This window comes from Myotis lucifugus, unplaced genomic scaffold (genome assembly GCF_000147115.1).
Source record: "Myotis lucifugus unplaced genomic scaffold, Myoluc2.0 scaffold_21, whole genome shotgun sequence".
Lineage (NCBI taxonomy): Eukaryota > Metazoa > Chordata > Mammalia > Chiroptera > Vespertilionidae > Myotis > Myotis lucifugus.
The window spans coordinates 7,771,117-7,797,832 of NW_005871069.1; the positions used below are offsets into that span (position 1 = coordinate 7,771,117).

The 26,716-nt window shown below is 45.3% G+C and overlaps 1 protein-coding gene across 2 annotated transcripts in view; it reads right to left on the bottom strand.

The window, feature by feature from the left end:
* The window catches only part of IQSEC1 (IQ motif and Sec7 domain 1), a 137,602-nt gene that overhangs the window by 106,920 nt on the left and 3,966 nt on the right, over positions 1-26,716 (bottom strand). The window contains exon 1 of one of the 2 annotated variants that reach the window (XM_023751432.1): positions 24,577-24,593. The exons of the other annotated variant lie outside the window; for it this stretch is intronic. The gene's annotated coding sequence lies outside the window, so the exon portion shown is untranslated. Of the gene's footprint in view, positions 1-24,576; positions 24,594-26,716 lie in introns of those variants that run through there. 2 annotated transcript variants of the gene reach the window in all.

Sequence of the window (26,716 nt, forward strand, 5' to 3'; positions counted from 1 at the left end):
TGTGCGCTCAGACACTAAGCCTGACAGTCCGTGGCCACGGCAGCTATACAGGATATGTCCCCGTGACCGTAATGCTACCCGGGTCCTTTAATCTCTGCGACTGTGGTTCAGCAACGGATCCATCAGGGAGAGGACGCTCCAACTCCCTCCTAAGACGTACATCCGTTGCAGCCTTCGCCTTAGCATCCCGTAAGCGCGCCAACCGGACTCCTCTTAGTTTGCGGATCCGTCTCCTGCAGAAGAGGTCGCTCAGTCTCCTGGCGGGCGCAGTTCCGGCGCGTCGGGCCAGCAGGGAAGGGGGGGCCCGGGGGCACTCGGGAGACGGAGCTTGCGCCCGGACCTCCTGCCTGCTCCACCACCCGTGAGCCATAACCTCAGCTGTGGCCTCTCCGTGCCCTGCCTCAGTTTACCCCCTTCGAAAGGTGTGTGTGTGTGTTGGGAGGAGGGGGACGGAGAGGTCGGAACCGCCCCAGGTGCGGACGTCACCCGAGTCCCTGTGAGTTGAGAGCACGGGGCTCCCTGGAGCTGCTGCCGAGGATGGGCCCGGGAGCGGGGTACGGACAATCCAGGAGCATTGGAGGTGACAACGTGGCCCCAGTATTTCCTTCAGACTCTCCCAACCCCCTAAATAAACACCTAGTAAACGCAGCCTCAAGCCAAGTGCCCTGGCCCCTCCTACCGAGATCTGCAGTCCCGTCTGGCAATGCCCACCCTCCTTGCCCCAAGCCCCCCCAGTTCACAGATGAGAAGACTGAGGCGAAGGGGCCCAGAGTCAAACAGCGTGTGGGCACTGCGCGCATCCAACCTGGCACCACGTCCCTCTGAGTCCTCTCCAGAACACGCGTTCCTTACAGTTTTGGGAGGAGAATCCGGGCCTGCCAGCAGCACCTCTCATCCCTCGGCAAACATTGACTCAGCGCCCACTGAATGCTGGGGGTGGGCCTCAGTGGCCTGGCAACTATCCTAGAGAATGCGGTAGCTCGTCTTTGAGACTTGGGGGAGAAGTGGCTGAGCTAGGAGAGGCTGGGTCTGGAAGGGAGGAAGGGGAGGGTTTTCCTCGAGGAGTGAACCTTAGGAAAAAGCAAGGATGGCAATGCGCATTGCCGGGTGTGTAGGGGAGATGTGGCAGGGTCTGAGAGCCTTGAATACCAGAGTGAAAAGGAGCCGCCCACCAGGTTGGACCCAGAGCTTCAGCAGTTTGGGCTGTGTTTCAGACGAGCCCCCTGGTGGCTAGAAGGAGCGAAATGCGATCAGAGGAAAGGCTGCAGTGGTCCTGCTGAGAGGAAACTGGGCAAGTGTTGCAATGAGTCAAAAGACGCGTTTCTGGGTTCTTGCACGATGGGCTGTGTGACCTTGGGCAAGGCACTTCTCCCTTTGAGAGGGAAGGAGCTTGATTTCAGCTCTGTATCTCATGACCCTGGACATCAGGGCCAGGTGGGAGTGGACAGCGGGTCCAGTAAGAAACTTTATGAGGCTTATTTAATTTACTTGTGGTAGAAACTATTATCCTAATTTTACAGACAAGTCACTGTAGCACATAGAGCGTAAGTCAACTGTTCACGTTCACACAGCTGGGACTGAACACAGGCCTGTGAGGCACCAGAGTCTAAGTAGAGTGTCTGACTACCTCAGTCTCCTGTCTCAAAGCATTTATCAAGCACCTAAGGTGTTCCTGGAACAGACACAGCTCTGGAAGACGCAAACGGGATGTCCAGCTTCTGGCAGGTCTTCCTCACCTCCTGGCAAGATTGAGCCCATCGCACTTTATTGGTGCTCACAGCAAATCTTACCATAGTCACCTGATGGGCTTTTGGGGTAAGACGAGCCCCACTCCAAACGCCATGTTTCATTCCTCTGTATTGTTAAAGCTTTTGTTTTTCAGAACTATAAATTTTATAATTTCAGAAATATTTTTTAAAAGAGAACTTAGAGCAGCGGTTCTCAACCTGTGGGTCGCGACCCCTTTGGGGATCGAACGACCCTTTCACAGGGGTCGCCTAAGACCATCGGAAAACACATATATAATTACATATTGTTTTTGTGATTAATCACTATGCTTTAATTATGTTCAATTTGTAACAATGAAATTGGGGGTCACCACAACATGAGGAACTGTATTAAAGGGTCGCGGCATTAGGAAGGTTGAGAACCACTGACTTAGAGGAAGAAAAGATGCTTCTAGCTTACAAAAAAACATGTTCTTCTAGAGAAGCTACCCTCTTTTGCTAGCAGTGCCAGGAGTGAGTCACTTGGCTGGTGGGAGGGAGGAGAGGAAAGTGAGAACTTCAAGGGTTTTAGAATCTCTTCAGCCTGGGCAAGTCCATTGTCCCTCGGCCTTGCTGCATCCATCTGTGAAACAGAACGGATGGGAAAACCCTGTCTTGCCTGCAGTCACAGGCTAATGTGAAGATCAACTGGACAGTATAAAATGGTCATGTAAAATGCACCGTGTAAATATTTTTATTCCCAGAGGCCATGAAGGGAAATATTGATTAATTTAACTATATAAAAATTAAAACTTCTAAGTGGAATAAAAAAATAATAAAAAATTTAAAAAGACAAATGGTAAAAAATACCTGCAGCACATAAGAGAAATTAATTGAGGAAAATAAGCTGAAAGTTAATTTCTCTGATATATAAAGAGCTCTTTAAAATCGATAAGAAAAAGATGATTAACCAATTAGAAAAAAGATCAAAACATATGAAGCAGTTCATAGAAAGACATTCAATCTCACTTATAATTAAATGCATATTAAAGAAATAAAAATCAGAGTACAACATGCTTGCCATTAAAAAAAAATCTTCCAAGATGGCAAAAATGAACAAGTTTCATAATACTTTTGCTATTAAAGGTGAGAAGAAATAAGTGCACTCAAAAACAGCATCAGGTGAGGTGCAAGATGGTAAACCTTTCTTAAGGGTGATCTGGTAAAACTATACAGCATGTTAATACATATAAAAATCAAGCACAGTCAACACAGCATTCTGTGTGAGAGTAAAGCAGACAAAGAAAACGCCTCTGGTGTCCAGCAATAGGAGAGGAGGGACTGCATGAAGACATACCCATATGCTGGAACTTTGTCCGGGGACAGAAAGGTGCCTGAAATGCATTTGTAGTGGAAAATGCAAGGGAAAGAAGACTTTGTATGTTATGATCCTTTTTGTGTACATTTAAAAATGTTTTACATATATGGACTTCCTCATTTCTCCCCCAGAGCATATACATATACCAAAACAAACTGCTATTGGTGGCTACCTTTTGGGAAGATGGTGGAGAGTGTGGAATGCGTATGTGAGGAGCTTTCACTTTTCATTTTATATTTTTCTGAGGATTAGTTCATTTTTAAAAAGACACCAGGTTATTATTCACTATAGGTATAGGCTTGTAGGTCAATTAAATGTGCTTCTGTATATGCATTTAAAAAAATAAGTAACGTATATGCACGCTTATGTTCGTAACAGCGGAACTTAAAATAGCTAAGATTTGGAAACAGTCTAAGTGGCCATCAGCAGATGAGTGGATAAAAGAACTGGTACATTTACACAATGGAATACTACATGGCAATAAAAAAGAAAGAACTCTTACCTTTTACAGCAGCATGGATGGACCTGGAGAGTATTATGTTAAGCAAAATAAGCCAGTCAGAGAAAGATAAGTATTACATGATCACACTCATATGTGGAAACTAATCAACCAAATAAACTGATGAAAAAAAAAATAAACCCAGAGCATGAACAGATTGTTGAACCACAGAGGAAAGGCAGTGGAAGGTAGGTGGGAAGAGATCAACCAATGAACTTGTATGCATATATGCATAACCCGTGGACACAGAAAATTGGGTGGTGAGGGCCTGGGGACAAGAGCGGGCTGGGAGAGGTGAATGGGGAAAAAGAAAGTTCTATGTAATACTTTCCACAATAAAGATTAAAAAAAAATAGCCCTAACAGGTTTGGCTCAGTGGATAGAGCATCAGCCTGTGGACTGAAGGGTCCCAGGTTTGATTCCGGTCAAGGGCATGTACCTTGGTTGCGGGCACATCCCCAGTAGGAGGTGTGCAGGAGGCAGCTGATCGATGTTTCTCTCTCATCGATGTTTCTAACTCTCTATCCGTCTCCCTTCCTCTCTGCAAAAAATCAATAAAATATATATTTTTTAAAAAAGATTAAAAAAATATAATCAGGTTTAGCAAGAAAAATTAAGCAACTGTTAACTTGTATTAAAAAAATTAAGTAATTGCCCAGCCAGTGTGGCTCGGTGGTTGAGCATTGACCTTTGAACCAAGCGGTTAAGATTCGATTCTGGTCAGGACACATGCCCAGGTTGTGGGCTCAATGCCCAGTAGGGGGTGTGCAGGAGGTAGCTGATCAATAATTCTCTTTCATCATTGATGTTTCTATCTTTCTCTCTCCCTCTCCTTTCTTCTCTGAAAGCAATAAAAATATATTTTTTTAAAAATTAAGTGACTATTTTTAAAGTGAATACAAATTGTTGAAACATTCTTACCAAGGCACACAAATTAGGGACTGGTTCACCAGGTTATATTATGATCATCCATTAAAAAAAAATGTGCCTTCTGTTCATGGACTGGTAAGGAACAATCTCCAAGACATTTTGGTAACTAGAAAGAGGAAGGCACAGGGTGTTTGGTATGTTATCTTTTATTTTTAAAAAAAGAGGATATAGACAGTGCCATCAAGAGATCACAGGATAGAGATAAAAAATGGTGGCGGAGTAAGTGGATGCTGCACAGACATGCTTCCAGGACCAAACTGGAATTACAACTAAAATACAGAAAAACTTCCTGAATAATCAACAGAAGATTTGTTGGAGAGAACCCTGATAACTGAGGACCAAAAGTGGAGACTGCATAGAAACTGGTAGGAGGGGCGGAGGCATGAAAGGGCTGGGATCCCACGACAGCAACTGAAGTTCTGGAGAGATATCTGAGCTGTGGGGGGTTGCCACTGAGAACTCTGGGGTCTAATCCAAAAGCTGGCCCCCCAGCAGAGAACACCAGAACTGAGAAGGGTACCCACATAACATCTGGCTGTGAAAAGCAGTAGGTTGCTATCTGGAAATTCAGACATCCTCCTAAAGGGCCAGCACACCAAACTCCCTGTGGAGCCAACATTGTGCTCCTGCAGAGGGAGGGTAGAGTGAACTGGAGCTGCATGAGCAGAAGCCAGGATCAGGGCCTCTGGCGTTAAAGCTCAGAAGGCAGATACCCTGGTTTCCTGTGTTGCGTCATTCCCTCACATTGTGGAGGTTATCTTTCTCACTCAGACATTTGCTATATTGGCGGCCTTGCCTGAGGGGAAGACAGTTGACCCACCCTATTGGAAAACACAATGCCCTGGGAGGTGGAGTTGCTGAGGTCCAATAAGAGACTGAGAATAACAATTAGCCTCCAGGCAGAAGAAATTGCCCCACCGTGTTGAAAAAAACACACCAAACCACTCTTGCCACAACTCTGGATGATTGCCTAAGGGCAATTCCAGACAGAATCCAATTAGTTGGTAGGCAGAGGTGGGTCTCTGGAGGATTTGAGTCTTTGCCTGATTTAATTAGTCAGAAACAGCATTTGACAGTGTTCTGCACTAGAGATTGAGCGGTATAGCAGATCTACCTAATACATAGTCACAAACCCAAACAGGAAGCCAAAATGAGGGGACAAAGGAACAACCCCCAAATGAAAGAACAAGAGAATTCTCCAGAAGAAGAGATAAACGAAGTAGAGATAAGAAGTTTATCTGATATAGAGTTCAGAATAATGATGGTAAAGATGTTCAACAGCATGAGAAAAGATATAGTAACTATGGAAACAGAAATAAAGATTGATATAGAACAAATAAAAAACACATTGGAAGGAATACACAGCAGATTAGGGGAAGCTGAGATTCGAATCAGTGAATTAGAAGACAGGGTTTAAAAATTCACTCAATCACAGAACCAAAAAAACCCAAAACATTAAAAAATAGAAGGACAGCTTAAGGGAGCTATGGGACAATGTGAAATGTAACAATATTCGACTAGCAGCTGTGCCAGAAGAGGCAGGAAGGGAGAAAGGGATAGAGAACGTGTTTAAAGAAATAATGGCAGAAAACTTCTTTAACCTGGTGAAGGAAAATTTCACACAAGTTCAGGAGGCACAGAGAACCCCAAGCAAGAAGAACCCAAATAAACCCATGCTCAAATACATAATAATTAAAATGCCAAAAAAATTAAAGACAAAAAGAGAATCTTACAGGCAGTAAGAGAAAAGCAAACAGTTACCTACAAAGGAGCTCCCATAAGGCTGACACCAGATTTCCCATCAGAAACTCTACAGGCCAGAAGGGAATGGCATGAAGTACTCAAGAAATGAAACCAAGATTACTATATCCAGCAAGGCTATCATTCAAAATAGACACTCAAATAAAGAGCTTCCCAGAGAAAAAAGGCTAAAGGAGTACACTACCACCAAGCCAGCATTACAAGAAATGCAAAAGGGACTGCTGTAATGAGAAGAAGAAATAGAGAGAAAAACCTAGGTGTACAGAATTAAAATGGCAATAAATAAGTACCTCTCAATAATAACCCTAAATGTAAATGGATTAAATGTTCCAATCAAAAAGCATAGGATAGCCCTAGCCAGTTTGGCTCGGTGGATAGAGCATTGGCCTGTGGACTGAAGAGTCCCAGGTTCGATTCCAGTCAAGGTCACATACCCGGGTTGTGGGCTCAATCCCCAGTGGGGGGCATGCAGGAGGCAGCCAATCAATGATTCTCTCTCATCATTGATGTTTCTATCTCTCTCTTCCTCTTCCTTCCTCTCTGAAATCAATAAAAAATATATATTAAAAAAAAGCATAGGGTAGCTGAATGGATACAAAAACATGACCCAACTATATGCTGTCTACAAGACCCACCTCAGGACAAAAGACATATACATGATGATAGTGAAGGGATGAAAAAAAAGTTTTCATGCAAATGGAAAAGAAAAAAAAGCTGGAGTAACAATACTCATATCTGACAAAATAGACTTTAAAATGAAGGCCATCACAAAAGACAACAAAGGTCACTATATAATACTAAAGGGATCAATTCAACAAAAGGATAATACCCTGGTAAACATATATGCACCCAATATAGGAGCACCTAAATATATTAAGAAAACTCGTAGAGGATTTAACAGAGAGATTGATAACAATAGACTTTAACACCCTGCTGACTTCACTGGATAGATCTTCCAGACAAAAACTTAACAAGGAAACAGTGACTCTAAAGGACACACTGGATCAGATGGATTTAATTGGCATTTATAGAACATTTCACCCCAATGCAGCAGAATATAAATTCTTCTCAAGAGTACATTGATCATTCACAAAGATAGACCACATGTTAGGACATAAAATAAGTCTCTGCAAGTTCAAAAAAATTGAAATCATAGCAAGCATCTTCTCTGATCACAGTGAAATGAAATTAGAAATCAACTACAATAAAAACGCCCCAAAACATTCCAACACATTGAGACTAAGTAGCATGTTATTAAACAACTAGTAGCCCAGTGCACAAAATTTATGCACAGAGGGGGGGTTCCCTCAGCCCAGCCTGCACCCTCTTCAATTGGGGACCCCTTGGGGGGATGTCTGACTGCTGGTTTACTCCCTGTGGGATCGGGCCTAAACCGGCAGTCGGACATCCCCCTTGCAATCTAGGACCGCTGGCTCCTAACTGCTCACCTACCTGCCTGCCTGATCACCCCTAACTGCCTCTGCCTGCCTGCCTGATCACCCCTAACTGTCCTCCCCTGCCGGCCTGATCTTGCCCCCAACTGCCCTCCCCTGCCGGCCTGGTTGCCCTCAACTGCCCTCCCCTGCCGGCCTGATCTCGCCCCTAACTGCCCTACCCTGCCGGCCGGGTTGCCCCCAACTGCCTTCCCCTGCTGGCCTGATCTCGCCCTCAACTGCCCTCCCCTGCCGGCCTGATCTCGCCTCTAACTGCCCTCCCCTGCTGGCATGGTTGCCCCCAACTGCCTTCCCCTGCTGGCCTGATCTTGCCCCCAACGGCCCTCCCCTGCCAGCCTGATCTCACCCCCAACTGCTCTCCCCTGCCAACCTGATTGCCCCTAAGTGCCTCTGCCTGCCTGATCACCCTTAAATACCCTCCCCTGCTGGCCAATTTGGTTCTGATTGGTCAGTTCCTATGCCAGTCAGCGTCAAAAGCTCTGCCTCCTAGGCAGCCATTGGCTCCTCACAGTTCACCCAGATTTGGTTCTGATTGGTTGGTTTCTATGCCAGTCAGCATCTCTGAGCCTATCTCCGGGCCTGATCAGAGAGGCAGGACTGATAAGCAGCCCCCGCAGAGGCCCAGAGAGAAAGAGATAGAGAGGCCTGGCTGCTGGCAAAGTCCAGAGAGAAAGAGAGAGGCAATGGCTGATCAACAGCTGCCATGGAGGCTGTGGATCACACCCTGCCTCTCTCTCCCGGCCTTTCTCTGGGCCTGATCCGCAGCCCCCTCGGCAGTCAGTGCTGGGTTGCTGTGCCCGCACTAGTGGCAGTCAGTGCTGGGTCTCCACAGCAACCCAGCACTGACTGCAGGACTGACTTCTGGTGTTTGGTCAAGCCTTCAGTCAGTCGTTATGGACCCTGGGTTTTTATATATTAGGATGAATGGGTTACCAATGAGATTAATAAAGAAATCAAAAACTTCCTGGAAACAAATAAAAACGAACACACAGCAACCAAAAATCTCTGGGAAACACAAAAGCAGTTCTGAGAGGGAAGTTCATAGCACTATAGGCATACCTCAAGAAAACAAGAAAAATCAACAATAAACTATTTAACCCTACAACTTAAAAATTAGAAAGAGAACAACAAGAAAAGCCCAGAGTAAGTAGAAGGAAGGAAATAATAAAGATTAGAGCAGAAATAAATGATATAGAGACTAAAGTACAAAAATATCAATGAAACCAAGAGCTAGTTCTTTGAAAGGATAAACAAATTTGATAAATAGTTAGCCAGACTCACCAAGAAACAAACATAGAGGACCCAAATAAATAAAATCAGAAACGAAAGTGGAGAAGTAACCACTGACACCACAGAAATACAAAGGATTGTAAGAAAATACTATGAACAAATATATGCCAACAAGCTGGACAATGTGGATGAAATGGAAAAATTCTTAGAAAAATACAAACTCCCAAAACTAAATCAGGAAGAATCAGAAAACATGACTAGGTCAATAACAACTGATGAAATAGAAGAAGTAATTAAAAAACTCCCAGCAAACGAAAGCCCTGGTTCGGACGGCTTCACAGGGGAGTTTTACCAAACATTCAAAGAAGAACTAACACCTGTACTCAAACTATTCAAAAAAATTCAAGAGGAAGGGACATTTCCAAGCTCTTTTTATGAGGCTAGCATTATCTTAATTCCAAAACCAGATAAAGACACTATGAAGAAAGAGAATTATAGGCCAATATCCCTGATGATCTTTCAGATCATACACCATGATCAAGTGGAATTTATTCCAGGGATGCAAGGCTGGTACAATAATTGCAAATCAATAAATGCAATACATCACATAAACAAATTGAAAGACAAAAATCACATGATCATATCAATCGACGCAGAAAAAAATCCAACACCCATTTTTGATAAAAATTCTCTGCTAAGTGGGAATAGAGGGAGCATATCTCAACCTGATAAAGGCCATATATGACAAACCTACAGTCAACATCATACTCAATGGGCAAAAACTAAAACCATTTCCCCTAAGAACAGCAAAAAGACAGGGACGTCTGCTTTCACCACTCTTATTCAACATAGTACAGGAAGTCCTAGCCGCAGTGATCAGACAAGAAGAAAGAAAAGGCATCCAAATTGGAAAGGAGGAAGTAAAATTCTCATTATCTACAGATGACATGATATTATCAATGGAAAACACTAAAGACTACACCAAAAAACTATTAGATTTAAAAAATGAATTTTGCAATGTAGCAGGATACAAAATCAACACCCCAAAATTGATGGCTTTTTTATACACCAACAATGAATTCTTGGAAAGAGAAACTAAACAAACAATTCCATTTACCACTGCAACAAAAAATTTAAAATACTTAAGAATAAACTTAACCAAGGAGGCAAAATACCTGTACTTGGAAAACTACAGGAAGATATAAACAAGTGGAAGAATATACTGCGTTCATGGATTGGTAGAATCAACATCATTAAAATGTCTACACTATTCAAGGCAATCTACAGATCCAATGCAATCCCTATTAAAATACCAACAGCATATTTCATAGAGGTAGAAAAAATACTCCAAAAATTTATATGGAATCAAAAAAGACCCTGAATAACTGCAGCAATCTTGGGAGAGAAAAACAAAGTTGGAGGAATCACAATACCAGATCTCAAGTTATACTCCAAAGCCACCATAATCAAAACAGCCTGGTACTGACACAAGTACAGACATATAGATCAATAGAACAAAACAGAGACCCCAGAAATTGAACCAAGCCAATTAATATTTTACAAAGGAGGCAAGAGCATACAATGGAGTTAAGAGAGTCTCTTCAATAAATGGTGTTGGGCCCTGCCTGCATGGCTCAGTGGTTGAGTCTTGACCTATAAATCAGGAGGTTATGGTTCGATTCCTGGTCTGGGCATATACCTGGGTTGCAGGCTCAATCCCCAGGATAAGGTGTGCAGAGGGCAGCAGATCAATGATTCTCTTTCATCATTGATGTTTTTATCTGTTCAGAGCTCTCCCTGCCTCTTTGAAATCAATAAAAATATTTTTTTAAAAGATAAATAAATGGTGTTGGGAAAATTGGACAGGTACATGCTAAAAACCCAAAGCTATACACAAGAATAAACTCAAAAAGATAAAATGGATAAAAAGAATGAACTCAAAATGGGTAAAAGTCTTAAATGAAAGACGTAAAAATCCTAGAAGAAACCATAGGCAGCAAAATCTCAGACATCTCTCTTAGCAATATGTTTGTGGATACATCTCCTAGCCGTGATCGGCAAACTGTGGCTCGCGAGCCACATGCGGCTCTTTGGCCCCTTGAGTGTGGCTCTTCCTAAGCCTTAGGAGTACGCTAATTAAGTTAATAACAATGTACCTACCTATATAGTTTAAGTTTAAAAAATTTGGCTCTCAAAAGAAATTTCAATCTTTGTACTGTTGATATTTGGCTCTGTTGACTAATGAGTTTGCTGGCCACTGTCTAGGAAAAAAGGAAACTAAGAAGAAAATAAACAAATGGGACTACATCAAAATAAAAAGCTTCTGTACAGCAAAAAACAAAACAAAACAAAAAACCATCAACAAAATGAAAAGGGAGCCCACTGTATGGGAGAACATATTTGGCAATAACACTTCAGATAAAGGGTTAATATCCAAAGTATATAAAGAACTCATACAGCTTAACAAAAGAAAGATAAACAATCAAATTAAAAAATGGGCTAAGGACTGAGGTAGCCACTTCTCCAAAGTGGACATACAGATGGCCAAGAGACATATGAAAAAAATGCTCAAAGCCGTTGATCATCAGAGAGATGCAAATTAAAATGACAATAAGGTATCACTTCATACTTGTCATAATGGCTACCATCACCAAATCAACAAATGACCAGTGCTGGTGAGGATGTGGAGAAAAGGAAACCCTAATACACTGCTGGGGAGAATGCAGACTGGTACAACCATTATGGAAAACAGTATGGAGTTTCCTCAAAAAATTAACCCATTCATCCATTAACATGCTCAAATGGAACTGCCATTTGACCCAGTGATCCCACTTCTAGGAATATATCCTAAGAAACCTGAAACACCAATCAGAAGGAATGTATGCATCCCTATGTTCATAGCAGCATAATTTACAATAGCTAAGATCTGGAAACAGCTCAAGTGCCCATCAGTAGATGAGTGGATAAAGAAGCTGTGGTACATATACACCATGGAATTCTATGCAGCAGTAAGAAAGAAGGATCTCTTACCCTTTGAGACAGCATGGATGGACCTGGAGAGTATTATGCTAAGCTAAATAAAACAGTCAGAGAAAGACAAGTATCACATGATCTCACTCATATGTGAGATCTAATGAACAAAATAAACTGTTGAACAAAATAAATACAGAGATATAGAAGCATGGAATAGACTGTGGAATCTCAGAGGGAAGGCAGGGGTAGGTGGGTGAGTGGGTGGGAAGAAATCAACCAAAGAAGTTGTACGAATATATGCATAACCCATGGGCGCAGACAGTAGGGTGGTGAAGGCCTGGGGCAGGGGTTGGCTATAAGGGGTTAATGGGAGAAAACAGGGGGCATTTGTAATACTTTCAACAATAAAGATTTTTAAAAAAACCTACTTCATACTCAATGGGAAAAAAATAAAAGCATTTCCTTTAAGATCAGGAACAAGATTTCTATTTTCACTACTTTTATTCAATATAGTATTGGAAGTCCTAGCCACAGCAATCAGCCAAGAAGAAGAAATAAAATGTATCAAATTGGAAAGAAAGCGATAAAACTGTCCTTATTTGCAGGTCACATGATACTGTATATAGAAAACCTGGAATATTCAATAAAAAACGATTAGAACTGATAAGTGAATTCAGAAAGTAGCAAGATACAAAATAAATATTCAGAAATTGGTTGCATTTTTATACATCAATCATGAAATATCACAAAGAAAAAGTGAGAAAACAATCTCATTTGCAATTGCATAAAAATCCCACCTATGAATAAATTTAACCAAGGAGGTAAAAGATCTATATTCAGAATATAAGATTGAAGAAAAAGTCTTCAATGTGGAAAATACAAATAAGTGGAGGCATACACTGTGCTCATGGATAGGAAAAATTAACATTATTAAAATGTTTATACTACCCAAAGCAAACTATAGATTCAATGCCATTCTTATCAAAATACCAAGGGAGTATTTCACAGAACTACAACAAATAATCCAAAAATTTGTTTGGAAACACAAAAGACCCTGAATAGTGACAGCAATCTTGAAAAAGAAGAACAAAGTGGGAGGTATCACACTACCTGATATCAAACAATACTTCAAGGCCATAATAATAAAAACAGTCTGGTACTGGCATAGATCAATGGAACAGAGTAGAGGGCCCAGAGATAAACCCACACCTAGAGAGCCAATTAATCTATGACAAAGGAAGCAAGAACATACAATGGGGTAAAAATTTAGTAAGTGGTATTGGAAAAGATGGACAAATACATTAAAAAAATGAAACTAGATCACCTTCTTACACCATATACAAGAATAAACTCAAAATGAATTAAAGACATAAATAGAAGACCTGAAACCATAAAATTCCTAGTAGAAAGCATAGGCAGTAACTCTTTAACATAGCTCTTAGCAATATTTTTTTCTCACATATCTCCTTGGTCAAGGGAAACAAAATTTAAAAAATTTAAGAAATTGGACATTAAACTAAAAAGTTTTTGCACAGCAAAGGAAACTATAATCATCAAGAAAAAGACAACCTACTGAATGGAATAAGATATTCACCAATGATACATTCAATATAGGGTTAATATTCAAAATTTATAAAGAACTCAGACAATTCAACACCAAAAACCCAAATAATCCGATTAAAAAAATGGGTAAAGGACCTGAATAGACATTTCTCCAAAAAGGATTTATGTATGGCCAATGGACATATGAAATGATGCTCAACATCACTAATCATCAGAGAAATGCAAATTAAAAGCATAATGAGATATCACCTCACACTTGTCAGAATGGATATCATCCTATATAACAACGGTTCTCAACCTTCCTAATGCCGTGACCCTTTAATACAGTTCCTCACGTTGTGGTGACCCCAACCATAAAATTATTTTCGTTGCTACTTCATAACTGTAATGTTGTTACTGTTATGAATCGTAATGTAAATATCTGATATGCAGGATGTATTTTCATTGTTACAAATTGAACATAATTAAAGCATAGTGATTAATCACAAAAACAATATGTAATTATATATGTGTTTTCTGATGGTCTTAGGCGACCCCTGTGAAAGGGTCATTTGACTCCCAACGGGGTTTCGACCCTCAGGTTGAGAACCACTGCTATATAATAAAGAGCTAATATGCAAACGATCATCACGCCCTCATGCCCTCCCACCGGGGCCAGGGGACCTGAGGCTGGGCCGGGGGACCTGAGGCCGCGCCCCCTGCCCTGGCTCCGGGGCCAGGGGACCCGAGGCTGGGCCAGGGGACCTGAGGTCATGCCCTCTGCCCTGGCACTGGGGCCGGGGGACCTGAGATTGTGCCTTCCGCCCTGCGGGGCTTGGGGGTGGGGCCAACCAGGTCTGGGTCTTGCGTGATTTCGAGGCACAACCTCAGGCGGGGACTTGACTCTGGATCCCATGGTGCACCCCAGACTCTGACAGGAGGGAGATTTTCATATACATTTTAGTAATTTTCTTTCATTTCTGACACTTCTATTATAGAGAAAGGGCAAATAGCAACATTTGCTGTAATTAATTCCCTTTTAATGTGCATGAATTTTGTGCACCGGGCCACTAGTCAATAAATAAATGGAGAAAAGGGAACTCTTGTGCACTGTTGGTGGGAATGCAGATTGGTGTAACCACTCTGGATAACAGTGTGGAGGTTCCTCAAAAAATTAAAGATGGATCTGCCATTTGATCCAGTGATTCCACTTCTGAGTATATATCCAAAGAAACCCAAAAGACTAATTCAAAATAATATATGCACCCCTATGTTCACTGCATTATTTACAATAGCCAAGATATGGAAGCAACTCAATGACCATCAATAGATGAATGGATGAAAGCCAGAATGTACATACAGCCCTGGCTACTTAGAGCATTGGCCTGCACATCAAAGGGCTGTGAGTTTGATTCCTGGTCAAGGGCATGTACCTGAGTTGCAGCTTTGATTCCTGAGTCAGCGTGCATGCAGAAGGCAACCAATCAATATGTGTCCCTCTCACATCAATGTTTCTCTCTCTCTCTCTCTTAGATTGGGGTAAAAAAGTGACATAAAGAACATTATTGGGATAACTGGTAAAATTTGACTATAAATTGTATATAAATTCTAGTATAGTGTCAATGTTAAACTCCCTGAATTTGGCTATTGGATCATCTATCATAATAAAAGGGTAATATGCTAATTAGACCGGATGTCTCTGGACGTCCTTCCTGACGAAGCCCAGGCCAGAGGGAAGCCAGCCAGGGTCCCAGGTGCCTGCAGGCGGCCAGAGGAGGGAAGCCCGGGTCCTGGGTGCCAGAGGGAAGCCAGTGCTGGCAGCCAGGGGAAGGAAGGCCTACTCTTGCACGAAGCTGGGGCTGCAAGGGCTGAGCCCCTTGCACGAATTTCGTGCATCGGGCCTCTAGTGGTTGTATAAGAGAATGTCCTTACTCAGCAGTAAAAGCCATCGCTGTTGTGTTTGCAACCTCCTCTCAAACAGCTCCAGGAGACAAAGAGAGAGTGAAATTTGGTGAAACTTTACTGATGATGAATTTTGGGTGAAGGGTACATGGTAGATTTGTTCTGTATTATTTTTGCAAGTCTTATTGAAGATTGAAATTATTATAAAATAACTCTTGCAACTCTTAAAGAATCCACACATAAAAAACTCATGGACCCCAAAAGGAGAGAAAGCACTGATTTAGTTGTGAATAAAACTCCCATAGGTGGTGCCCCTTCTCATCACATGTGTGTGGGACTCCCAGAAGTCAGAGGGCAGGGTTGGGACACAGGCCCTTTGTGCCCATTCATTCATTCATTCACCCAGTAAATATTGACTTGAATGCCTATTATGTGCAAGGGCTCAGCCACGAGCCAGAAGCACAAGAGCAGAGGGAAGGGCAACCCCTAAACTATGCCTGGTCTCCAGCTCCCACCAGACAAAGTGCCCTGGAGGGCAAGAATTGGTGTCTGAATCATCTCTCTTCCCCTAAATTATAAAAAAGTCAACTTTTGTCCCCACACAACAAAGAAGGTCACAGTTTTCAACTCTGAGGCTCACAGCTAGAGGGAACAGGCAAATACCCTGGGCCACCTCAACAGTTGAGCTCAGAACATAAACAGCAAGAGAGAGTGTTAGGGAGGGGAGCTGTGGGCTGTGCATGGGAGGGGGTGCAGGGAGGGGGCATCTCACTCCCTCCCACCTCAGAAACCAGAGTGAAGCTATCCGGAGGGCTGGCACAAGGAGATCTCTGAGGTAGCCTTCCCCACCCCCACACTCCGTCCTGCTCCGGACCTCTCATGCTCAGAGGTTTCTGCACCTGGAGGTTTTAGAGATTCCTAAGTTTGGAGCCTTGAATTATTTTAGGGATCTTGCATTCCATATGCACATACAACATGACTGACAGACTAAACAATTACTATATTTCACACATTAACATCTTTCAAACCAAAATAAATGCTGCTGCAATGACTAAAATTCATAGATTTCAAGTTCATCTGAAATGGGTTCTTAGTGGCTTATATATTTTGTTTATGGATACTAACACTTAGGTGTGTGTGTGGGGATACTGAGGAAGTTTCTCACAATTTTTGGTGATGACAAGGCACCCTCCCATTACTGGGGAGTGTACATGGAGCCCCTCACTAGTGGTGGGGAGAACAGGGTTGCACTGAAGGGCTATAGAAGGTGAGACCCTAGGGCCCCACCTCAGCACATGTCCCTGGTCCTGTCTGCACTGAGGCAGGGTGGGTCAGAGCCAGGCCCTCGGGAGGGGTGCCCAGCCCCACTGGCCCTGTTCATACCCTGGCACTACTGTTACCAGCTCATCTGCCCCCAGCAAGGGCAGTGACTGAGATGAGGCTGAGTCACTCCTATGTCCCAAGCAGCCTGCTCAGGGCCCAGGTAACCTTGAAGGTGGGTGGCTGCACCAAGGGGGCTGGGCTGGGCTCAGGCCAGCTGAACCTTGACTCTCCACTTCTTAGCTATGAGGCCACTGAGCACTAAGAATATAGTTAGTGCAAATGGGGAACTGAGTTTTTAAATTAAATATTGTTATTTAATTTTAACTAATTAAAATCTAACTAGCCTTGTGGACCGTGGCTTCTGTCCTGGGCAGCGCTGCTCCGGAGGCTCAGTGGGAACAGAGATGGGAGCGACACTGGTTTAGACACCTTCTATTTTTAAAAAAAATATATATTTTTATTAATTTCAGACAGGAAGGGAGAGGGAGAGACAGATAGAAACATCAATGGTGAGAGAGAATCACTGATCAGCTGTCTCCTGCACGCCCCCTACTGGGGATCGAGCCTGCCAACTGGGCATGTGCCCTTGACTGGAATTGAACCTGGGACCCTTCAGTCCACAGGCCGACGCTCTATCCATTGAGCCAAACCAGCTAAGGCCCCTTCCATTTTTTAAATATATATTTTTATTGATTTCAGAGAGGAAGGGAGAGCGAGAGATAGAAACAACAATGATGAGAGAGAATCATTGATCGGCTGCCTCCTGCAGACCCCACATTGGGGATTGAGCCCACAACCCGGGCATGTGTCCTGACCGGGAATCAAACCGTGACTTCCTGGTTCATAGGTCGATGCTCAACCACTGAGCCATGCCAGCCAGGCTAGACCCCCTTCTATTCACAGCTGGGATTTAGGGTCCCTTTCTCACCACAAAGGCTGAAATGCTTGGGCAAGCCTTGGTTCCCTCATCTTGTCCTGCTCAGAGTCTCACAGGCTTACATGGGCATGAAGCTCCCTGTAGGGTGGGGTATACAAACCAGTACAATGAGCAACTGAAGAGCTCTGAAAAGGTAAATTACCAGGGTAGTTTTGGCTTTGTATACAATGATGTTAGACCTGCTTCCCTCACCCCAACCTTTGTAAGATAAGAACCCAGTAAAATCCTAATGATACATACTTTGTGGTTGCAAAATATGGCCACAGATTTCCCTCATCCTGGTACCCAGGCCTCTCCACAGTGGGACTTGTCCTATCCTTCTCCCCCCATAGGGGGTCCATTTCCTCTCTCCTTTGCCACATGACTTTCTTTGCACAATAGAATGTGGCAGAAGCAATGCTGGATGGAGCCAGTTCCGAGGCTGTGCCTTACAGCCCCACCTCAGTGCTCTCGGGGCGCTGCCCTCCGACTGCGTGGATGGAAGCTGACCTGGCCATTGAGAGGCCAGTGCACCATGTGAGTGGAGACATCTTGGACCCTCTAGAGGAGTGAAGCAATGAATGAGCCCAGGGAACCAGCGGGTCTGCCCAGATTTTCCAACCAGCATCATCACAAACAATAAGAAACCACTGCTGCTGGAAGCCACTACACAGCAAAGCCAACTGAAACACGCACACCACATTCATCATAGTGAGGCTGCCTAGGGTGCCACATCTCATGCCAGCCCAGGGCCCCAGGAGGTAGAAGCAGGTTGCCAAGGTGTTCCTGGACCCAGGGCAGGGGGCCTGAGGCGTGGTGTCCACAAACAGTCTCCACAGCTCCCACTGGAACTTATCTGCCCTTTAAACAGAATGGAGACCTGAGTGGGACAGGGGAGAAGCAGCCTTTGGGAGGCGCCTAAGGTCTGTGTCAGGCAGGCTCTGGTGGGTGCTGAGCAGCAACCCCACCACTGGCCTCTCCGGGAGCAGTCACATGATGGATTCCGAACCCTTGTCATGGGTAGGTGTCCTTCTCTCCTTTCAAAGGTGAGGAAGCGGACTCAGGAGTGAAGAGACTTGCCTAAAGTCCCCCTTGCCAGGACCTGCCCTCGCCCAGACCCAGCTTCCTAGTCCTCCCTGTTATCCAGAAACCGCTACCCTGCAGGCAGCAGACTCCGCCTTCAGCTGACACAGCGTCCAGATGCACCAGGTGGTGCCTTTCTCCCATAAGTGGCCCAACAGCCATTTCAATCACCCAGATGATGGAGCAGTGGGAGCACCAGCTGGAGGCCAGCTGCCACTGGGAGGAAGGTGAGTGCCAGGATGAGGAGCATGTGAGCCTCTCTCCACCTATACTACCCACCACACTGGTCAAGCTACACACCCCTAAGGAGAGGTCAGTCCCCATTCTGATGCTGCCACTTTCTGATTGGCGAGAAAGTGGTTTGCCTCACTTTCCCCATCTGCAAAATAGGGCAGATATGCTTACTTGACAGGATTGTTGTGTGAATTAAATGGCCTGGATGCACAGTGGGTACTCAGAGAATGCCAAGTCACTGAAAAGCCTACCGTGTGTAAAGAGCCTTACAGTGTCTGGCACCCACAGATGCTCCAATAGCAACAGCTGTTACTATTATTTGTGTGAGGAGGCCAGAGCCCAGTGTCCATGTGGGCACATGGAGTAGGGCAGTGCTGGGACTTGCAGATGAAATGTACACCACATTCATCATAGTGAGACTGCTTGGGTGCCACAGCTTCTGTCTGTGTGGTTACTTACGTGGTTCTTAGTGGTTCTGAAGTTTGGGGCTGAATCCAGCTTCCTCTCCCTGCAGTGCTCTTCCACCACCACCACTCAGCACCCTCAGTCTGGGACTCCAAGGCCAATCAGGACAGGCGGCTTGTGACCCACCAGGGCTGGACATCTCCCCTCCCCCATCACTGCTCAGCGGTGGGCCTCAGCTGGCCCTGCCTCCAACAAATGTTTAATGAATGAGATGGAACATCTCCCTATAAGGACCCTCACCCTCTCATGACTGGTGGGAGCAGGGCCCAGCCTACTCAAATGCCCTCCTCTGGGAATGGCAGCTGGAAGCCCCTGGCCCCTGTCTTCTCTGAGCCTGAATTCCTGGGCAGCTGTTTACCCTGCTCCTCTCTCTACAACCAGGCCATCTCCACCTTTTCCATGCTTTTCTTAATTTGCTGGCCTCCAGCTGAAGTAGCCTCCACCAAGTCATTCCCCACCCTATTCACCGTTTCATCTTTCTCACTGCATGTCTAAAAGCATCTTGTTCTATTGTTTGCTTATTTCCTGTCTGTCTCCCCATCCCCTAATGTCAGCTCTGATAAGGAAGGATCTTGGTTTGACTTCTTCACTACTCTGAGAAGTGCCTGGCACATAGTAGGTGCTCACTAGATATTAGCTGAATTTGGTTAATTAGAATAACTTGATGTACTCCCAGGGAGGGAAGGGGTTGTCCAACTGTCTATTGGGAACACGACATGCCAGACAATCCCATCACATGGGCTGGGCATTCCATTAATTCTCTCAGTGACCCAGAGGTGATGCTCAGTAAACCGTTTCCCAGATAAGGTAACTGAGGCCCAGAGAAGTGAAGTGACCTGCCCAAGGCCACACAGCTTGCACAAAAGGTCTAGATTTGGGGCCCAGCTTTCTTAACATTTATAGCCATTCATGCCTCCTGAGAGTTCACCACACAGAGGAAGAATTGTAACAGCCAACATTCATTGATTCCTGCAAAGTGCCAGGCATTGGGTCAGGGACTTTCCAAGGTTTATTCATTTGTCCACTCGGTGAGGGAATTATAGGTTCATTCTGCAGATGTAAAACCAAGACCCAAGTTATCCCTGTGACTTGCCTAGCTCATTCAACAAAGCAGTAGCCTGTCTAGGACTGCACTCACATGAGGTGACAGCAAGCTTAAGGGTGCTACATGCTCACTGCCTCAGTTTCCCTTTTTTGCAATGCTGACATTACACCATCTGACATAGTGTGATGTCATCAGGGAGGTGGGACTCTTGCTTGGGAAGTTTTAGGGCTGAAAAGGAAGTGAGAAGCAGCTGTTTCCCCATCCAGCCCACTCCCACCCTGGTCCTAAGTCGGGTGGGTGGTCACCTCCCTTGGAACACTTTCCCCAGAAATTCCCTAGGAAATGCCCCTGTGCCTGAGCAAAAGGCGAGCCTACAGGCCCAGGAACCTCACACTGCATATCCTTCTGCTAAGGATCATCCCAAGCAGAAACCAGTAGGCACAATAATTAGTATGCATATATATTTGTGTGTGCATGGGTGTGTATGTATACATACATATTACTACATGTGTGTCTATGTGTGTGTGTGTGTATATATATATGTATATATACATATATACATATATATATACATATATACATATATATATATATATATATATATATATATATATATCACACACACCCTCACATATATTGCTGATTAGATAAAAAATATATTTGATTTACATAAGAAGATGACAACAACGAAAGCTAAGCTGACAGGGCATTGAGAACAAGGGGCTGTAGTGTACCACAGCTGCATCTCTTAGGCTTCTCCTCTCTCCAGGCAGGGCACCAGTTTCTATCCTGTAGTCAGTCCTCCATTCAAGCTCCAGAGGCATCCTTTTCAAGCTCAGATCTGCTTACTGAAAGGCCGAGGGGCAAATGGTTAAGAGCCTGGGCTTTGGGGTCAAGCAGATTTAGAGTTTGAGGCCATTTGCTAATGGTATGACCTTGGACAAGTGACTGCATCTCCTTAAGCCTCAGTTTTCTTATCTGCAAAATTGGGATCATGAGACAGGAAAGGAGAACCCAGTCTGGAAAGACAGTTTAAGCCCCTGAATCAAAGTGTATCTGAAGCCTTGTCTATTTTAGAAATAGAAGGTAATAAATTCAGTCTTTGGCTTAGACCAGTCTAGGTTTTCTTATTTTTCTATTTTTACCAAAAAAGTACTGGTTAATACAACCTTCCTGCTCAAAGCCCCTGATGGCTCCTCTGTGTCCATAGACAGACTCTAGCACTTGGTTCTGGAGTCCACCTGCCTTCCTTTTTGGCCTCAACTCTGGGTGGCCCATGCCACCCAAATCTGATAGCTGTTCTCTAAACACACCATGACACAACTTACAGGTTCTCAAGTCTCTTTCACTCTCTACACTTGGCCAGCTTCTACTCACACTCCAGACCCAGCTCAAATGTTGCCTCCCCTGGAGACCCCCCTAAACATCCCTCCACTACTATGAAGTACCAGTGACATCTACCTCGGGCCTCCCACCACTCTAATTATATCCCTGAGGTAACAGTCACTAGTTTTTTCTTTTCCTCTTCAACAATCATTGTCCACTGTATGATTGAAGATGTGAACATCTTGGATTGACTTGGGATTAGACCAATTCAAAATTTGGTTTTGACTCACCAAGTTCATTTTCTGAACCCCAGATCTGGCTGGTGCACACAAGGCTAAAAGACCTAGCACCTGCCATTGGGGGTTTATAGTTTGAACAAAACAATTTCCCATTTGGCTCAAGTCCAGTATTGCAAAGATGACAATTTTTAAAATGTTATAATCAAACCAAAAACATGAATTTTACTTAGGGATAATAATCACTGACATTTATCAAGCAATTGCTTCATCATTGCATACAGGCATGCTCATGCATATGTTATTTAATCCTCACCCTATGAAATACTATCCTCACTTTACAGATGAGGAAACTGAGTCTCAGGGAGGTATCCCCAAGGGGTTAAGCACCAAATGGGGAACTGGGATCTGACCTCCATCTTCCTGCTTCCACCCTTTGCTGTTTTTCCCTGGTGATCTCAGCCATGCATGAACACACTGTTTGGGGGCAGCTTGGAAGTGGTTTAAAAATATACCAATTAAAGCACAGAACCAAGCTGGTTGCTCACAAGCAGGTGGTATGCACACCCCCTTTTGCAGGGGTTCTTTCGCTTCCCAGTGCATGCTCAGCCTGTGGCTATGATGTGCCCCTGTTTCACAGGCATTGGCATTGTGTTTCAGATTTACTATGTTTGTTTCCGGCTGCTAGTGTGATCAGAATGGTTAGTCTGCTGGGAAGGTATTTCACACAACTGTTTTGAATATAGTGACTTCCTCATAGGTCTCTGCCACAGCCTGCATCCCAGTAGCCTCTATAAAAAACTTTTTTAAAAAAAATGTATTTCAGAGAGGAAGGGAGAGGGAGAGAGAGATAGAAACATCAATGATGAGACAGAATCATTGGTCGGCTGCCTCTTGCAAGCCCCACATCAGGGATCGAGCCTACAACCCGGGCATGTGCCCTGACCAGGAACTGAACCAGTGACCTCTTGGTTCATAGGTCAATGCTCAACCACTGAGTCATGCCGGCCAGGCCCAGAAGCCTCTCGATGGCAGATGAGAAGCCACTGAATCTGGCCAATTGATGAGTCCCAGATTCTAAGTTTATGGGGAAGCATGCTTGGTTAACTTATTTAGGAAAGACCTTCTGTTCCAGCAACACCTGTTTCATTCTCTGCAAAATGGAGATGAAGAACCTCCAGGGGCTGTTGTAGGGCTGGAGTGAGGCATCATAGGGAAAGTGACAGGCATACAGTAGGTGCTCACTATGTGCATTCTTTCTTGTCCTCCCAGCCTTGAAGCTGGGGCCAGCTTTCACTCTCATGCAACCTTGGCTCACTAGAGTCATCAGGGGCTCTACAGAGAGGTGAGCCTTTGCCCACCAAGGTCAGGGAGCAGCCCTGAAGCTGTCATCCTGCAGCTGAACGTCCCTCCACCCCACCTGAGTTTTGGGGGCCAGTGGGGCAGGCAGCCCCTTCTTTAGCACTGGAGTCCAGCCCACTACTGATGGAAAAACTGAGACCCAGTGATAGGCAAGTCGTGAGTTCACTCACCCCTGCTCTTGCCCCCAAGAAAGAGACCATATGATGCACTGAGGGGCTCAGAATCACTCTGGGTTTAAACCCCAGCTCCCCAATTTACACCCACTGTGGGACACTGAGCAGACATCCTAACATCACTGGGCCTGGGTTTCCACATAACCAACAGTGGTAGTCATTCTCCTTTCTATGTTGTTGTGAGGGTTAGATGGAGAAGCAGGACTCAGTGGGGAAACTCCCTGAGGGACAGGTGGCCCCAGGTCTCCATCTCATCAAAGGGGGCTTCCCAAGGGATAGTGCCAAAGAGCCTCACCGGATCTCATTCTGTGTGTCCAAAGCTTCCCACCAACCTGGGGACACCCACCAATGCCCTCAAGGTTCTACTCTGGATTATTTCAGAAAGAGTTGAAGTTGTTAGTGGGTCATGGGGCTCCAGGGTACACTGCACAGATGGGGAAATGGCCCTGGGGAGCACTGAGGGAGAGACCTGTCCAATGCAGCGTCCTCTCAGCACAGAGTCAGCCCCAATGGACTGACGGATGGCAGGAACCACAGGTCCTGGAGCCTGGGAAGCCTTCTGTTCCCTCTGCCTGCACCCTGTGTGCTCAAAGCTTATGCTCCAGGGAGTGAGAGGCAGTAGTTGAGGAAGGAAACAGCACCAACCATACTGCAGGGGCCCTGGCAACTGTGTGACCTCAGAAGGACTCAGTTTACTCAGCGTAGAGTCCGTCTTTCTTAGAGTGGTTGCGAGGTGCCCAGGCAAAGAACCAACCAGGCCTGGGGCTGGTCTAATGCCCAGGGCTGTGAAAGAACATCCCTCTTGCAGCTAAGGCTGCATTCCAAGCAGCTGTGGGGAAATACCTGGGGTTCCTGAGCCTGAGTGCCATCATGTAGTGAGAAGAGGTCACAGAAAACAGTTCCAAGAAGTAGCATAAACCCTGACAGGAGCCTGAAGACCCTAACCACAGAAGGCTGCCCTGACAGTCAGCAGCCCTCACAGGTTCCTCAGGTAGCCGAGACCCCCTCCCTGCCCTGGGCCAGGCAGCAGGTACTCACAGTGTCTCAGGGGATGGGGTGGAGGTCTTCCTGGAGCCCCAGCACCCTGCCTGCCTCCAACGGCCCCTGGGGACAAGCTGTGGGCCCTCCCCCACTGCCGGGCCTGACGTCTGACTTCCTCTCTGCTCAGCCAGCCAGCATCCAGGAAACCACACCCTGGGGGGAAGGTGCCAGGCACCCTGGGGCCCCCACCTGCCCTCCTGCTGGGTCCCAGACACTGCCCAGGGGGCTCTTTCAAGGTCTGGCCAGTGCAAATGGCCCCTTCTGCTTCTCTGTCACCAGGCAGGCCCAGAGGCTCTGGTCAATAAATAATACAGCTCCCTTCCTGGCCAGTCTCTCGTGGCCTATCGTGTTTCGGGGCCACTCTAGTTTCTTGAGGCTGCTTTGTTCAGAGCACCAGGCCACACTGGGTCACCAGCCACGTTGGCGCTAACACTCTCACTGAGGCCAGCCCGAGCACGCAGGACAAAGGCAGGTCCAGAGAAAGACTGCCCTACTTATTCTGAAAGCAGCTTGAGCCCAAATGGACCCGGGTGGCAGTCAGCCTGGTCTCTCAAGGCCAGACTGGGCTCAGAGGCCTCCATACACTCAGCTCCTCACCCTGGTGGTACCACCTGGAGAGCCCTTTCATCCCTGCCCCTCTGCCTGGCCCATCCCCCATTTCTGGAGGCCTTACCCAGGCCCCTCCTCCTAGAAGCCTCCTCCCCTATCTGCATTCCCACTGCCAGCCTGGTAGTCTGTCTGTGTGTCTTCTTTAGGTAGCCATCATCCTCTCTGGACGTGGCTGCTGCCTCCTGACTAGTCTCTCCACCCCCTTCCCCCACCCCCAGTCCCTGCCCCTCTCTCTATAGCAGCCGTGGGCAAACTACGGCCCGCGGGCCGGATCCGGCCATTTGAAATGAATAAAACTAAAAAAAAAAGACCGTACCCTTTTATGTAATGATGTTTACTTTGAATTTATATTAGTTCACACAAACACTCCATCCATGCTTTTGTTCCGGCCCTCCGGTCCAGTTTAAGAACCCATTGTGGCCGAAACCGGTTTGGCTCAGTGGATAGAGTCTATAGCCTTATTTCCTCACAGCAATTTGAGTGATTGTTTTAAATCAGAAAGCACATCTTGTGATTATGCTGCTTAAAACCCTGCCTGTCTCTCCCCTCACCCCAGTACATTCTCAAGACCCTGCCAAGTGCACATTCCTTCCCAGCCCCTACCCAGCCTTCCCACTGTTCTTCAGGCACCCTCCTGCCTCAGGGCCTTTGCATCTGCAGCTCGCTATGCTTGAAACACCTTTCTCCAAGTCTTTGCAAGATCACTCTTTCCTGCTACTCATCTCAAGGCCACCTTCTCAGATGAGCCTTTTTTTATTTTTAAAAACGGCTGTTTTATTAAGATATAATTCACACTCCATAAAATTTACCCCATTTAACATGTACAATTCAATGATTTCAGTATATTCACAGAGTTGTGCAAACATCATAATTTAGAACATTTTCATCATCCCCAAAAGAAACTCCATATCAATTAAGCAGTCATTCTCATTTCCCCGAGCTCAGCCCTAGAGCTGAGCACATCTCCAGCTCATCTGTCTCTGTGGACTTGACTGTTGTGGACACTCACTCTTTAGTCTTTTGTGTCTGGCTTAGTTCACTCAGCACAATGTTTTCAAGGTTCATCCATGTCATATCACGTCAACACTGCATTCATTTTATGACTCCATAACATTCCATTGTATGAATAAGCCCACATTCAGTTTATCCACTCATCAGTTATGAGAGTTGACCACTCCAGGTCACATGGCCCCTTCTGCTGTTCTGTCACCTCTCCCAGTTTTAGCCTCTGGCTTCTAATCCCTTTCTGGACATCTTCATTGATTTGTTTTGTTTATTGTTTCTCTCTTGCCTGAATGTCAGCCCCATGAGGCCCAGGACATTCACCTTACACTGGGCCGTCCCCCAGGGCCTAGCACAGGCCTGGCACACAGTAGGTGCTAAGCCTTTTCCACCACCTGCTGCAGTTGCCTGTGCCCATGAAACTTCCCTGCTGGCTCCGAGCTTTCTGAGGACAAGTGCCTTACCCACCAAGAAGGCCTCACCAATAACCATGACAGGAAACTAATAATGCAGCCACTCGAGCCCT